Source organism: Oncorhynchus mykiss, unplaced genomic scaffold, assembly GCF_013265735.2.
Source record: "Oncorhynchus mykiss isolate Arlee unplaced genomic scaffold, USDA_OmykA_1.1 un_scaffold_265, whole genome shotgun sequence".
In the NCBI taxonomy this organism is placed as follows: domain Eukaryota; kingdom Metazoa; phylum Chordata; class Actinopteri; order Salmoniformes; family Salmonidae; genus Oncorhynchus; species Oncorhynchus mykiss.
The window spans coordinates 215,165-227,334 of NW_023493721.1; the positions used below are offsets into that span (position 1 = coordinate 215,165).

General features: G+C 38.5%; 12 non-coding genes across 12 annotated transcripts; all 12 read right to left on the reverse strand.

Annotated features, from left to right (window-relative positions):
• Positions 1-551: 551 nt before the first annotated feature.
• trnat-ugu lies at positions 552-623 on the reverse strand. The gene has a single exon. It is a non-coding gene; the product is annotated as a tRNA-Thr (tRNA).
• A 207-nt stretch (positions 624-830) lies between these two features.
• trnaa-cgc lies at positions 831-902 on the reverse strand. The gene has a single exon. It is a non-coding gene; the product is annotated as a tRNA-Ala (tRNA).
• Positions 903-2,405: 1,503 nt separating this feature from the next.
• trnat-ugu lies at positions 2,406-2,477 on the reverse strand. Its single transcript has one exon. It is a non-coding gene; the product is annotated as a tRNA-Thr (tRNA).
• A 378-nt stretch (positions 2,478-2,855) lies between these two features.
• On the reverse strand, positions 2,856-2,927 carry trnaa-cgc. The gene has a single exon. It is a non-coding gene; the product is annotated as a tRNA-Ala (tRNA).
• Positions 2,928-4,431: 1,504 nt separating this feature from the next.
• trnat-ugu lies at positions 4,432-4,503 on the reverse strand. Its single transcript has one exon. It is a non-coding gene; the product is annotated as a tRNA-Thr (tRNA).
• A 384-nt stretch (positions 4,504-4,887) lies between these two features.
• Positions 4,888-4,959, reverse strand: trnaa-cgc. The gene has a single exon. It is a non-coding gene; the product is annotated as a tRNA-Ala (tRNA).
• Positions 4,960-6,462: 1,503 nt separating this feature from the next.
• On the reverse strand, positions 6,463-6,534 carry trnat-ugu. The gene has a single exon. It is a non-coding gene; the product is annotated as a tRNA-Thr (tRNA).
• A 378-nt stretch (positions 6,535-6,912) lies between these two features.
• On the reverse strand, positions 6,913-6,984 carry trnaa-cgc. The gene has a single exon. It is a non-coding gene; the product is annotated as a tRNA-Ala (tRNA).
• Positions 6,985-8,488: 1,504 nt separating this feature from the next.
• trnat-ugu lies at positions 8,489-8,560 on the reverse strand. The gene has a single exon. It is a non-coding gene; the product is annotated as a tRNA-Thr (tRNA).
• Positions 8,561-8,944: 384 nt separating this feature from the next.
• Positions 8,945-9,016, reverse strand: trnaa-cgc. The gene has a single exon. It is a non-coding gene; the product is annotated as a tRNA-Ala (tRNA).
• Positions 9,017-10,519: 1,503 nt separating this feature from the next.
• On the reverse strand, positions 10,520-10,591 carry trnat-ugu. Its single transcript has one exon. It is a non-coding gene; the product is annotated as a tRNA-Thr (tRNA).
• A 378-nt stretch (positions 10,592-10,969) lies between these two features.
• Positions 10,970-11,041, reverse strand: trnaa-cgc. Its single transcript has one exon. It is a non-coding gene; the product is annotated as a tRNA-Ala (tRNA).
• Positions 11,042-12,170: the final 1,129 nt, after the last annotated feature.

Below are 12,170 nucleotides of genomic sequence, written 5' to 3' on the forward strand. Positions count from 1 at the left end.
CAATCTAAATGGACCAAAAAGAGACAATAGAAAAAAATGGCAATGGCAATGTGAGAAAATTACGGTAACTAGTCTGGCTCTAAATCAGGTTAATTGTGTTTTTCTTTTGTGTAAGCCAGGGCGGGATCAACCAGCGGCAGCTTCCCGCATGTGCGATTCATTTGCAGTCTGGACGCAATTGACCTTTTCTTTACACTGTTCTAATGAAAGTACATTTTCATAATATCAGCTAGCTTCCATAAACGTCAAACAAGGATTGAACCCACGTGCTTCAGTTTACAAAAACAGATGACTTAGCACATCTATTTCCTTATTAAAATGTCAACATTCTGGAAAGTGGGAGTTGTGCAAATGCTAATTTAACAACTAAATATACTCATCAGAGAAGTTGTGGATTAACTTCAGACCGCATACACTTCAAGTATTAGCTCTACCGTAGAGACACATCCCCTTACAATATATTAGCAGGGTTGCCATATTGAGACAGCTTGCCTTTTCTTCAAATTCCTCCAGTTAAAGAACCTCTCCATGGTACCAGCTAATTTTCAGCAAGGCACAGATGGGATTTGAACCCATGATCTTCGGTTTACAAGACCGACGCCTTGCCACTTGGCCACCATGCCAATCTACGCTGCAAAATATTTATCAACATTCTGGAAAGTAGTAGTTGTGTAATGTGAATTTGGCACACAAATAAACTCAGTGGAGAACCTTGGGATTGAACCAAGGACCTCATGCATAAATAGCATGCACTCTCCCTCTGAGCTTCCATCCCATTTTATTTGCAGGTAAAATGCAAAGTAGGAGATGGGCCATTGCAAATGTTTCAATGGAGAAGCTGGGGATTGAACCCAGGACCTCATACATGCGAAGCATGCGCTCTACCACTGAGCTACATCCCCTTTCTGGGAAAAAGAGAAATGTTTCTTGTTTTTTTAAATTTCACCTTTATATAACCAGGTAAGCTAGTTGAGAACAAGTTTTCATTTACAACTGCGACCTAGCCAAGATAAAGGAAAGCAGCGCAACACAAACAACAACACAGAGTTACAGATGGAATAATAAAGAGTACAGTCAATAACACAATAGAAGAAAAAAAAGAAAGTCTATATACAGTGCGTGCAAATGGAGGTAGGGCAATAAATAGGCCATAGTAGCGAAGTAATTACAATTTAGCAAATGAACACTGGAGTGATAGATGAGCAAATGATGATGTGCAAGTAGAAATACTGGTGTGCAAAGAGCAGAATGTAAATTAAAACAATATGGGGATGAGGTAGGTAGATTGGGTGGGCTATTTACAGATGGGCTATGTACAGCTGCAGCGATCAGTTAGCTGCTCAGATAGCCAATGTTTAAAGTCAGCAGTGTTGCCAACACCTCAGTAAGGAAAGTAGCTATTGGCTGTCCTAAAAGTCGCTAGAAGTTGCTAAAACATGTCATCACCTAATTTGCAGAATTGGCAATGTGCATGTAAATGTGAAGGACACTGTAGGAGTGAGGAATAACATTGTGGGAGAGACAAAAAGTGAGTAAAAAACTCCCTAAATATGTTTGGAACTACAAATGAACTTTCTTCTGTCGATCCTTGTTTTTTTATGATACAATTCCAACCCTCGTCCTTTACCCGGCTGGCTTGAGACCGGCAAAAGTGAACCAAAAGAGACATACTGGCGGAGCGGAGCTACTTAGTTTTTCATGACCTTTTTATTTTATTCTTTGTTTTTAGTTTTTCAGTTTAGTTTTCTTAATTTGTTTTGGTTTTTAACCTTATGGTCCACTTAGGAGCCTAAAACATTTGACATTTTTAACCTTAACATTTAGAAAAAACAAATGGTATACAATCGACATTAGCAATCTAAATGGACCAAAAAGAGACCATAGAAAAAAATGGCAATGGCAATGTGAGAAAATTACGGTAACTAGTCTGGCTCTAAATCAGGTTAATTGTGTTTTTTTTTTGTGTAAGCCAGGGCGGGATCAGCCAACGGCAGCTTCCCGCATGTGCGATTCATTTGCAGTCTGGACGCAATTGACCTTTTCTTTACACTGTTCTAATGAAAGTACATTTTCATAATATCAGCTAGCTTCCATAAACGTCAAACAAGGATTGAACCCACGTGCTTCAGTTTACAAAAACAGATGACTTAGCACATCTATTTCCTTATTAAAATGTCAACATTCTGGAAAGTGGGAGTTGTGCAAATGCTAATTTAACAACTAAATATACTCATCAGAGAAGTTGTGGATTAACTTCAGACCACATACACTTCAAGTATTAGCTCTACCGTAGAGACACATCCCCTTACAATATATTAGCAGGGTTGCCATATTGAGACAACTTGCCTTTTCTTCAAATTCCTCCAGTTAAAGAACCTCTCCATGGTACCAGCTAATTTTCAGCAAGGCACAGATGGGATTTGAACCCATGATCTTCGGTTTACAAGACCGACGCCTTGCCACTTGGCCACCATGCCAATCTACGCTGCAAAATATTTATCAACATTCTGGAAAGTAGTAGTTGTGTAATGTGAATTTGGCACACAAATAAACTCAGTGGAGAACCTTGGGATTGAACCAAGGACCTCATGCATAAATAGCATGCACTCCCCCTCTTAGCTTCCATCCCATTTTATTTGCAGATAAAATGCAATATTAATACAATGTACTTTTTATATACACCACTCCATTGAATCTACAATGAAATGATAGCAGCCATTCTTAATACAAGTATGGACAGTCATCGAACCCATGAACTTCAGTTTTTGAAAATGATGCAATCATACCACTTCTGTTTCCTGCTGAGAATTTCAACATTCTGGAAAGTAGGAGATGGGCCATTGCAAAGGTTTCAATGGAGAAGCTGGGGATTGAACCCAGGACCTCATACATGCGAAGCATGCGCTCTACCACTGAGCTACATCCCCTTTCTGGGAAAAAGAGAAATGTTTCTTGTTTTTTTAAATTTCACCTTTATATAACCAGGTAAGCTAGTTGAGAACAAGTTTTCATTTACAACTGCGACCTAGCCAAGATAAAGGAAAGCAGCGCAACACAAACAACAACACAGAGTTACAGATGGAATAATAAAGAGTACAGTCAATAACACAATAGAAGAAAAAAAAGAAAGTCTATATACAGTGCGTGCAAATGGAGGTAGGGCAATAAATAGGCCATAGTAGCGAAGTAATTACAATTTAGCAAATGAACACTGGAGTGATAGATGAGCAAATGATGATGTGCAAGTAGAAATACTGGTGTGCAAAGAGCAGAATGTAAATTAAAACAATATGGGGATGAGGTAGGTAGATTGGGTGGGCTATTTACAGATGGGCTATGTACAGCTGCAGCGATCAGTTAGCTGCTCAGATAGCCGATGTTTAAAGTCAGCAGTGTTGCCAACACCTCAGTAAGGAAAGTAGCTATTGGCTGTCCTAAAAGTCGCTAGAAGTTGCTAAAACATGTCATCACCTAATTTGCAGAATTGGCAATGTGCATGTAAATGTGAAGGACACTGTAGGAGTGAGGAATAACATTGTGGGAGAGACAAAAAGTGAGTAAAAAACTCCCTAAATATGTTTGGAACTACAAATGAACTTTCTTCTGTCGATCCTTGTTTTTTTATGATACAATTCCAACCCTCGTCCTTTACCCGGCTGGCTTGAGACCGGCAAAAGTGAACCAAAAGAGACATACTGGCGGAGCGGAGCTACTTAGTTTTTCATGACCTTTTTATTTTATTCTTTGTTTTTAGTTTTTCAGTTTAGTTTTCTTAATTTGTTTTGGTTTTTAACCTTATGGTCTACTTAGGAGCCTAAAACATTTGACATTTTTAACCTTAACATTTAGAAAAAAGAAATGGTATACAATCGACATTAGCAATCTAAATGGACCAAAAAGAGACAATAGAAAAAAATGGCAATGGCAATGTGAGAAAATTACGGTAACTAGTCTGGCTCTAAATCAGGTTAATTGTGTTTTTTTTTTTGTGTAAGCCAGGGCGGGATCAGCCAGCGGCAGCTTCCCGCATGTGCGATTCATTTGCAGTCTGGACGCAATTGACCTTTTCTTTACACTGTTCTAATGAAAGTACATTTTCATAATATCAGCTAGCTTCCATAAACGTCAAACAAGGATTGAACCCACGTGCTTCAGTTTACAAAAACAGATGACTTAGCACATCTATTTCCTTATTAAAATGTCAACATTCTGGAAAGTGGGAGTTGTGCAAATGCTAATTTAACAACTAAATATACTCATCAGAGAAGTTGTGGATTAACTTCAGACCACATACACTTCAAGTATTAGCTCTACCGTAGAGACACATCCCCTTACAATATATTAGCAGGGTTGCCATATTGAGACAACTTGCCTTTTCTTCAAATTCCTCCAGTTAAAGAACCTCTCCATGGTACCAGCTAATTTTCAGTAAGGCACAGATAGGATTTGAACCCATGATCTTTGGTTTACAAGACCGACGCCTTGCCACTTGGCCACCATGCCAATCTATGCTGCAAAATATTTATCAACATTCTGGAAAGTAGTAGTTGTGTAATGTGAATTTGGCACACAAATAAACTCAGTGGAGAACCTTGGGATTGAACCAAGGACCTCATGCATAAATAGCATGCACTCCCCCTCTGAGCTTCCATCCCATTTTATTTGCAGGTAAAATGCAATATTAATACAATGTACTTTTTATATAAACCACTCCATTGAATCTACAATGAAATGATAGCAGCAATTCTTAATACAAGTATGGACAGTCATCGAACCCATGAACTTCAGTTTTTGACAATGATGCAATTGAAGTTGGCAACCTTCTGTTTCCTGCTGAGAATTTCAACATTCTGGAAAGTAGGAGATGGGCCATTGCAAAGGTTTTAATGGAGAAGCTGGGGATTGAACCCAGGACCTCATACATGCGAAGCATGCGCTCTACCACTGAGCTACATCCCCTTTCTGGGAAAAAGAGAAATGTTTCTTGTTTTTTTAAATTTTACCTTTATATAACCAGGTAAGCTAGTTGAGAACAAGTTTTCATTTACAACTGCGACCTAGCCAAGATAAAGGAAAGCAGCGCAACACAAACAACAACACAGAGTTACAGATGGAATAATAAAGAGTACAGTCAATAACACAATAGAAGAAAAAAAAGAAAGTCTATATACAGTGCGTGCAAATGGAGGTAGGGCAATAAATAGGCCATAGTAGCGAAGTAATTACAATTTAGCAAATGAACACTGGAGTGATAGATGAGCAAATGATGATGTGCAAGTAGAAATACTGGTGTGCAAAGAGCAGAATGTAAATTAAAACAATATGGGGATGAGGTAGGTAGATTGGGTGGGCTATTTACAGATGGGCTATGTACAGCTGCAGCGATCAGTTAGCTGCTCAGATAGCCGATGTTTAAAGTCAGCAGTGTTGCCAACACCTCAGTAAGGAAAGTAGCTATTGGCTGTCCTAAAAGTCGCTAGAAGTTGCTAAAACATGTCATCACCTAATTTGCAGAATTGGCAATGTGCATGTAAATGTGAAGGACACTGTAGGAGTGAGGAATAACATTGTGGGAGAGACAAAAAGTGAGTAAAAAACTCCCTAAATATGTTTGGAACTACAAATGAACTTTCTTCTGTCGATCCTTGTTTTTTTATGATACAATTCCAACCCTCGTCCTTTACCCGGCTGGCTTGAGACCGGCAAAAGTGAACCAAAAGAGACATACTGGCGGAGCGGAGCTACTTAGTTTTTCATGACCTTTTTATTTTATTCTTTGTTTTTAGTTTTTCAGTTTAGTTTTCTTAATTTGTTTTGGTTTTTAACCTTATGGTCCACTTAGGAGCCTAAAACATTTGACATTTTTAACCTTAACATTTAGAAAAAACAAATGGTATACAATCGACATTAGCAATCTAAATGGACCAAAAAGAGACCATAGAAAAAAATGGCAATGGCAATGTGAGAAAATTACGGTAACTAGTCTGGCTCTAAATCAGGTTAATTGTGTTTTTTTTTTGTGTAAGCCAGGGCGGGATCAGCCAACGGCAGCTTCCCGCATGTGCGATTCATTTGCAGTCTGGACGCAATTGACCTTTTCTTTACACTGTTCTAATGAAAGTACATTTTCATAATATCAGCTAGCTTCCATAAACGTCAAACAAGGATTGAACCCACGTGCTTCAGTTTACAAAAACAGATGACTTAGCACATCTATTTCCTTATTAAAATGTCAACATTCTGGAAAGTGGGAGTTGTGCAAATGCTAATTTAACAACTAAATATACTCATCAGAGAAGTTGTGGATTAACTTCAGACCACATACACTTCAAGTATTAGCTCTACCGTAGAGACACATCCCCTTACAATATATTAGCAGGGTTGCCATATTGAGACAACTTGCCTTTTCTTCAAATTCCTCCAGTTAAAGAACCTCTCCATGGTACCAGCTAATTTTCAGCAAGGCACAGATGGGATTTGAACCCATGATCTTCGGTTTACAAGACCGACGCCTTGCCACTTGGCCACCATGCCAATCTACGCTGCAAAATATTTATCAACATTCTGGAAAGTAGTAGTTGTGTAATGTGAATTTGGCACACAAATAAACTCAGTGGAGAACCTTGGGATTGAACCAAGGACCTCATGCATAAATAGCATGCACTCCCCCTCTTAGCTTCCATCCCATTTTATTTGCAGATAAAATGCAATATTAATACAATGTACTTTTTATATACACCACTCCATTGAATCTACAATGAAATGATAGCAGCCATTCTTAATACAAGTATGGACAGTCATCGAACCCATGAACTTCAGTTTTTGAAAATGATGCAATCATACCACTTCTGTTTCCTGCTGAGAATTTCAACATTCTGGAAAGTAGGAGATGGGCCATTGCAAAGGTTTCAATGGAGAAGCTGGGGATTGAACCCAGGACCTCATACATGCGAAGCATGCGCTCTACCACTGAGCTACATCCCCTTTCTGGGAAAAAGAGAAATGTTTCTTGTTTTTTTAAATTTCACCTTTATATAACCAGGTAAGCTAGTTGAGAACAAGTTTTCATTTACAACTGCGACCTAGCCAAGATAAAGGAAAGCAGCGCAACACAAACAACAACACAGAGTTACAGATGGAATAATAAAGAGTACAGTCAATAACACAATAGAAGAAAAAAAAGAAAGTCTATATACAGTGCGTGCAAATGGAGGTAGGGCAATAAATAGGCCATAGTAGCGAAGTAATTACAATTTAGCAAATGAACACTGGAGTGATAGATGAGCAAATGATGATGTGCAAGTAGAAATACTGGTGTGCAAAGAGCAGAATGTAAATTAAAACAATATGGGGATGAGGTAGGTAGATTGGGTGGGCTATTTACAGATGGGCTATGTACAGCTGCAGCGATCAGTTAGCTGCTCAGATAGCCGATGTTTAAAGTCAGCAGTGTTGCCAACACCTCAGTAAGGAAAGTAGCTATTGGCTGTCCTAAAAGTCGCTAGAAGTTGCTAAAACATGTCATCACCTAATTTGCAGAATTGGCAATGTGCATGTAAATGTGAAGGACACTGTAGGAGTGAGGAATAACATTGTGGGAGAGACAAAAAGTGAGTAAAAAACTCCCTAAATATGTTTGGAACTACAAATGAACTTTCTTCTGTCGATCCTTGTTTTTTTATGATACAATTCCAACCCTCGTCCTTTACCCGGCTGGCTTGAGACCGGCAAAAGTGAACCAAAAGAGACATACTGGCGGAGCGGAGCTACTTAGTTTTTCATGACCTTTTTATTTTATTCTTTGTTTTTAGTTTTTCAGTTTAGTTTTCTTAATTTGTTTTGGTTTTTAACCTTATGGTCTACTTAGGAGCCTAAAACATTTGACATTTTTAACCTTAACATTTAGAAAAAAGAAATGGTATACAATCGACATTAGCAATCTAAATGGACCAAAAAGAGACAATAGAAAAAAATGGCAATGGCAATGTGAGAAAATTACGGTAACTAGTCTGGCTCTAAATCAGGTTAATTGTGTTTTTTTTTTTGTGTAAGCCAGGGCGGGATCAGCCAGCGGCAGCTTCCCGCATGTGCGATTCATTTGCAGTCTGGACGCAATTGACCTTTTCTTTACACTGTTCTAATGAAAGTACATTTTCATAATATCAGCTAGCTTCCATAAACGTCAAACAAGGATTGAACCCACGTGCTTCAGTTTACAAAAACAGATGACTTAGCACATCTATTTCCTTATTAAAATGTCAACATTCTGGAAAGTGGGAGTTGTGCAAATGCTAATTTAACAACTAAATATACTCATCAGAGAAGTTGTGGATTAACTTCAGACCACATACACTTCAAGTATTAGCTCTACCGTAGAGACACATCCCCTTACAATATATTAGCAGGGTTGCCATATTGAGACAACTTGCCTTTTCTTCAAATTCCTCCAGTTAAAGAACCTCTCCATGGTACCAGCTAATTTTCAGTAAGGCACAGATAGGATTTGAACCCATGATCTTTGGTTTACAAGACCGACGCCTTGCCACTTGGCCACCATGCCAATCTATGCTGCAAAATATTTATCAACATTCTGGAAAGTAGTAGTTGTGTAATGTGAATTTGGCACACAAATAAACTCAGTGGAGAACCTTGGGATTGAACCAAGGACCTCATGCATAAATAGCATGCACTCCCCCTCTGAGCTTCCATCCCATTTTATTTGCAGGTAAAATGCAATATTAATACAATGTACTTTTTATATAAACCACTCCATTGAATCTACAATGAAATGATAGCAGCAATTCTTAATACAAGTATGGACAGTCATCGAACCCATGAACTTCAGTTTTTGACAATGATGCAATTGAAGTTGGCAACCTTCTGTTTCCTGCTGAGAATTTCAACATTCTGGAAAGTAGGAGATGGGCCATTGCAAAGGTTTTAATGGAGAAGCTGGGGATTGAACCCAGGACCTCATACATGCGAAGCATGCGCTCTACCACTGAGCTACATCCCCTTTCTGGGAAAAAGAGAAATGTTTCTTGTTTTTTTAAATTTTACCTTTATATAACCAGGTAAGCTAGTTGAGAACAAGTTTTCATTTACAACTGCGACCTAGCCAAGATAAAGGAAAGCAGCGCAACACAAACAACAACACAGAGTTACAGATGGAATAATAAAGAGTACAGTCAATAACACAATAGAAGAAAAAAAAGAAAGTCTATATACAGTGCGTGCAAATGGAGGTAGGGCAATAAATAGGCCATAGTAGCGAAGTAATTACAATTTAGCAAATGAACACTGGAGTGATAGATGAGCAAATGATGATGTGCAAGTAGAAATACTGGTGTGCAAAGAGCAGAATGTAAATTAAAACAATATGGGGATGAGGTAGGTAGATTGGGTGGGCTATTTACAGATGGGCTATGTACAGCTGCAGCGATCAGTTAGCTGCTCAGATAGCCGATGTTTAAAGTCAGCAGTGTTGCCAACACCTCAGTAAGGAAAGTAGCTATTGGCTGTCCTAAAAGTCGCTAGAAGTTGCTAAAACATGTCATCACCTAATTTGCAGAATTGGCAATGTGCATGTAAATGTGAAGGACACTGTAGGAGTGAGGAATAACATTGTGGGAGAGACAAAAAGTGAGTAAAAAACTCCCTAAATATGTTTGGAACTACAAATGAACTTTCTTCTGTCGATCCTTGTTTTTTTATGATACAATTCCAACCCTCGTCCTTTACCCGGCTGGCTTGAGACCGGCAAAAGTGAACCAAAAGAGACATACTGGCGGAGCGGAGCTACTTAGTTTTTCATGACCTTTTTATTTTATTCTTTGTTTTTAGTTTTTCAGTTTAGTTTTCTTAATTTGTTTTGGTTTTTAACCTTATGGTCCACTTAGGAGCCTAAAACATTTGACATTTTTAACCTTAACATTTAGAAAAAACAAATGGTATACAATCGACATTAGCAATCTAAATGGACCAAAAAGAGACCATAGAAAAAAATGGCAATGGCAATGTGAGAAAATTACGGTAACTAGTCTGGCTCTAAATCAGGTTAATTGTGTTTTTTTTTTGTGTAAGCCAGGGCGGGATCAGCCAACGGCAGCTTCCCGCATGTGCGATTCATTTGCAGTCTGGACGCAATTGACCTTTTCTTTACACTGTTCTAATGAAAGTACATTTTCATAATATCAGCTAGCTTCCATAAACGTCAAACAAGGATTGAACCCACGTGCTTCAGTTTACAAAAACAGATGACTTAGCACATCTATTTCCTTATTAAAATGTCAACATTCTGGAAAGTGGGAGTTGTGCAAATGCTAATTTAACAACTAAATATACTCATCAGAGAAGTTGTGGATTAACTTCAGACCACATACACTTCAAGTATTAGCTCTACCGTAGAGACACATCCCCTTACAATATATTAGCAGGGTTGCCATATTGAGACAACTTGCCTTTTCTTCAAATTCCTCCAGTTAAAGAACCTCTCCATGGTACCAGCTAATTTTCAGCAAGGCACAGATGGGATTTGAACCCATGATCTTCGGTTTACAAGACCGACGCCTTGCCACTTGGCCACCATGCCAATCTACGCTGCAAAATATTTATCAACATTCTGGAAAGTAGTAGTTGTGTAATGTGAATTTGGCACACAAATAAACTCAGTGGAGAACCTTGGGATTGAACCAAGGACCTCATGCATAAATAGCATGCACTCCCCCTCTTAGCTTCCATCCCATTTTATTTGCAGATAAAATGCAATATTAATACAATGTACTTTTTATATACACCACTCCATTGAATCTACAATGAAATGATAGCAGCCATTCTTAATACAAGTATGGACAGTCATCGAACCCATGAACTTCAGTTTTTGAAAATGATGCAATCATACCACTTCTGTTTCCTGCTGAGAATTTCAACATTCTGGAAAGTAGGAGATGGGCCATTGCAAAGGTTTCAATGGAGAAGCTGGGGATTGAACCCAGGACCTCATACATGCGAAGCATGCGCTCTACCACTGAGCTACATCCCCTTTCTGGGAAAAAGAGAAATGTTTCTTGTTTTTTTAAATTTCACCTTTATATAACCAGGTAAGCTAGTTGAGAACAAGTTTTCATTTACAACTGCGACCTAGCCAAGATAAAGGAAAGCAGCGCAACACAAACAACAACACAGAGTTACAGATGGAATAATAAAGAGTACAGTCAATAACACAATAGAAGAAAAAAAAGAAAGTCTATATACAGTGCGTGCAAATGGAGGTAGGGCAATAAATAGGCCATAGTAGCGAAGTAATTACAATTTAGCAAATGAACACTGGAGTGATAGATGAGCAAATGATGATGTGCAAGTAGAAATACTGGTGTGCAAAGAGCAGAATGTAAATTAAAACAATATGGGGATGAGGTAGGTAGATTGGGTGGGCTATTTACAGATGGGCTATGTACAGCTGCAGCGATCAGTTAGCTGCTCAGATAGCCGATGTTTAAAGTCAGCAGTGTTGCCAACACCTCAGTAAGGAAAGTAGCTATTGGCTGTCCTAAAAGTCGCTAGAAGTTGCTAAAACATGTCATCACCTAATTTGCAGAATTGGCAATGTGCATGTAAATGTGAAGGACACTGTAGGAGTGAGGAATAACATTGTGGGAGAGACAAAAAGTGAGTAAAAAACTCCCTAAATATGTTTGGAACTACAAATGAACTTTCTTCTGTCGATCCTTGTTTTTTTATGATACAATTCCAACCCTCGTCCTTTACCCGGCTGGCTTGAGACCGGCAAAAGTGAACCAAAAGAGACATACTGGCGGAGCGGAGCTACTTAGTTTTTCATGACCTTTTTATTTTATTCTTTGTTTTTAGTTTTTCAGTTTAGTTTTCTTAATTTGTTTTGGTTTTTAACCTTATGGTCTACTTAGGAGCCTAAAACATTTGACATTTTTAACCTTAACATTTAGAAAAAAGAAATGGTATACAATCGACATTAGCAATCTAAATGGACCAAAAAGAGACAATAGAAAAAAATGGCAATGGCAATGTGAGAAAATTACGGTAACTAGTCTGGCTCTAAATCAGGTTAATTGTGTTTTTTTTTTTGTGTAAGCCAGGGCGGGATCAGCCAGCGGCAGCTTCCCGCATGTGCGATTCATTTGCAGTCTGGACGC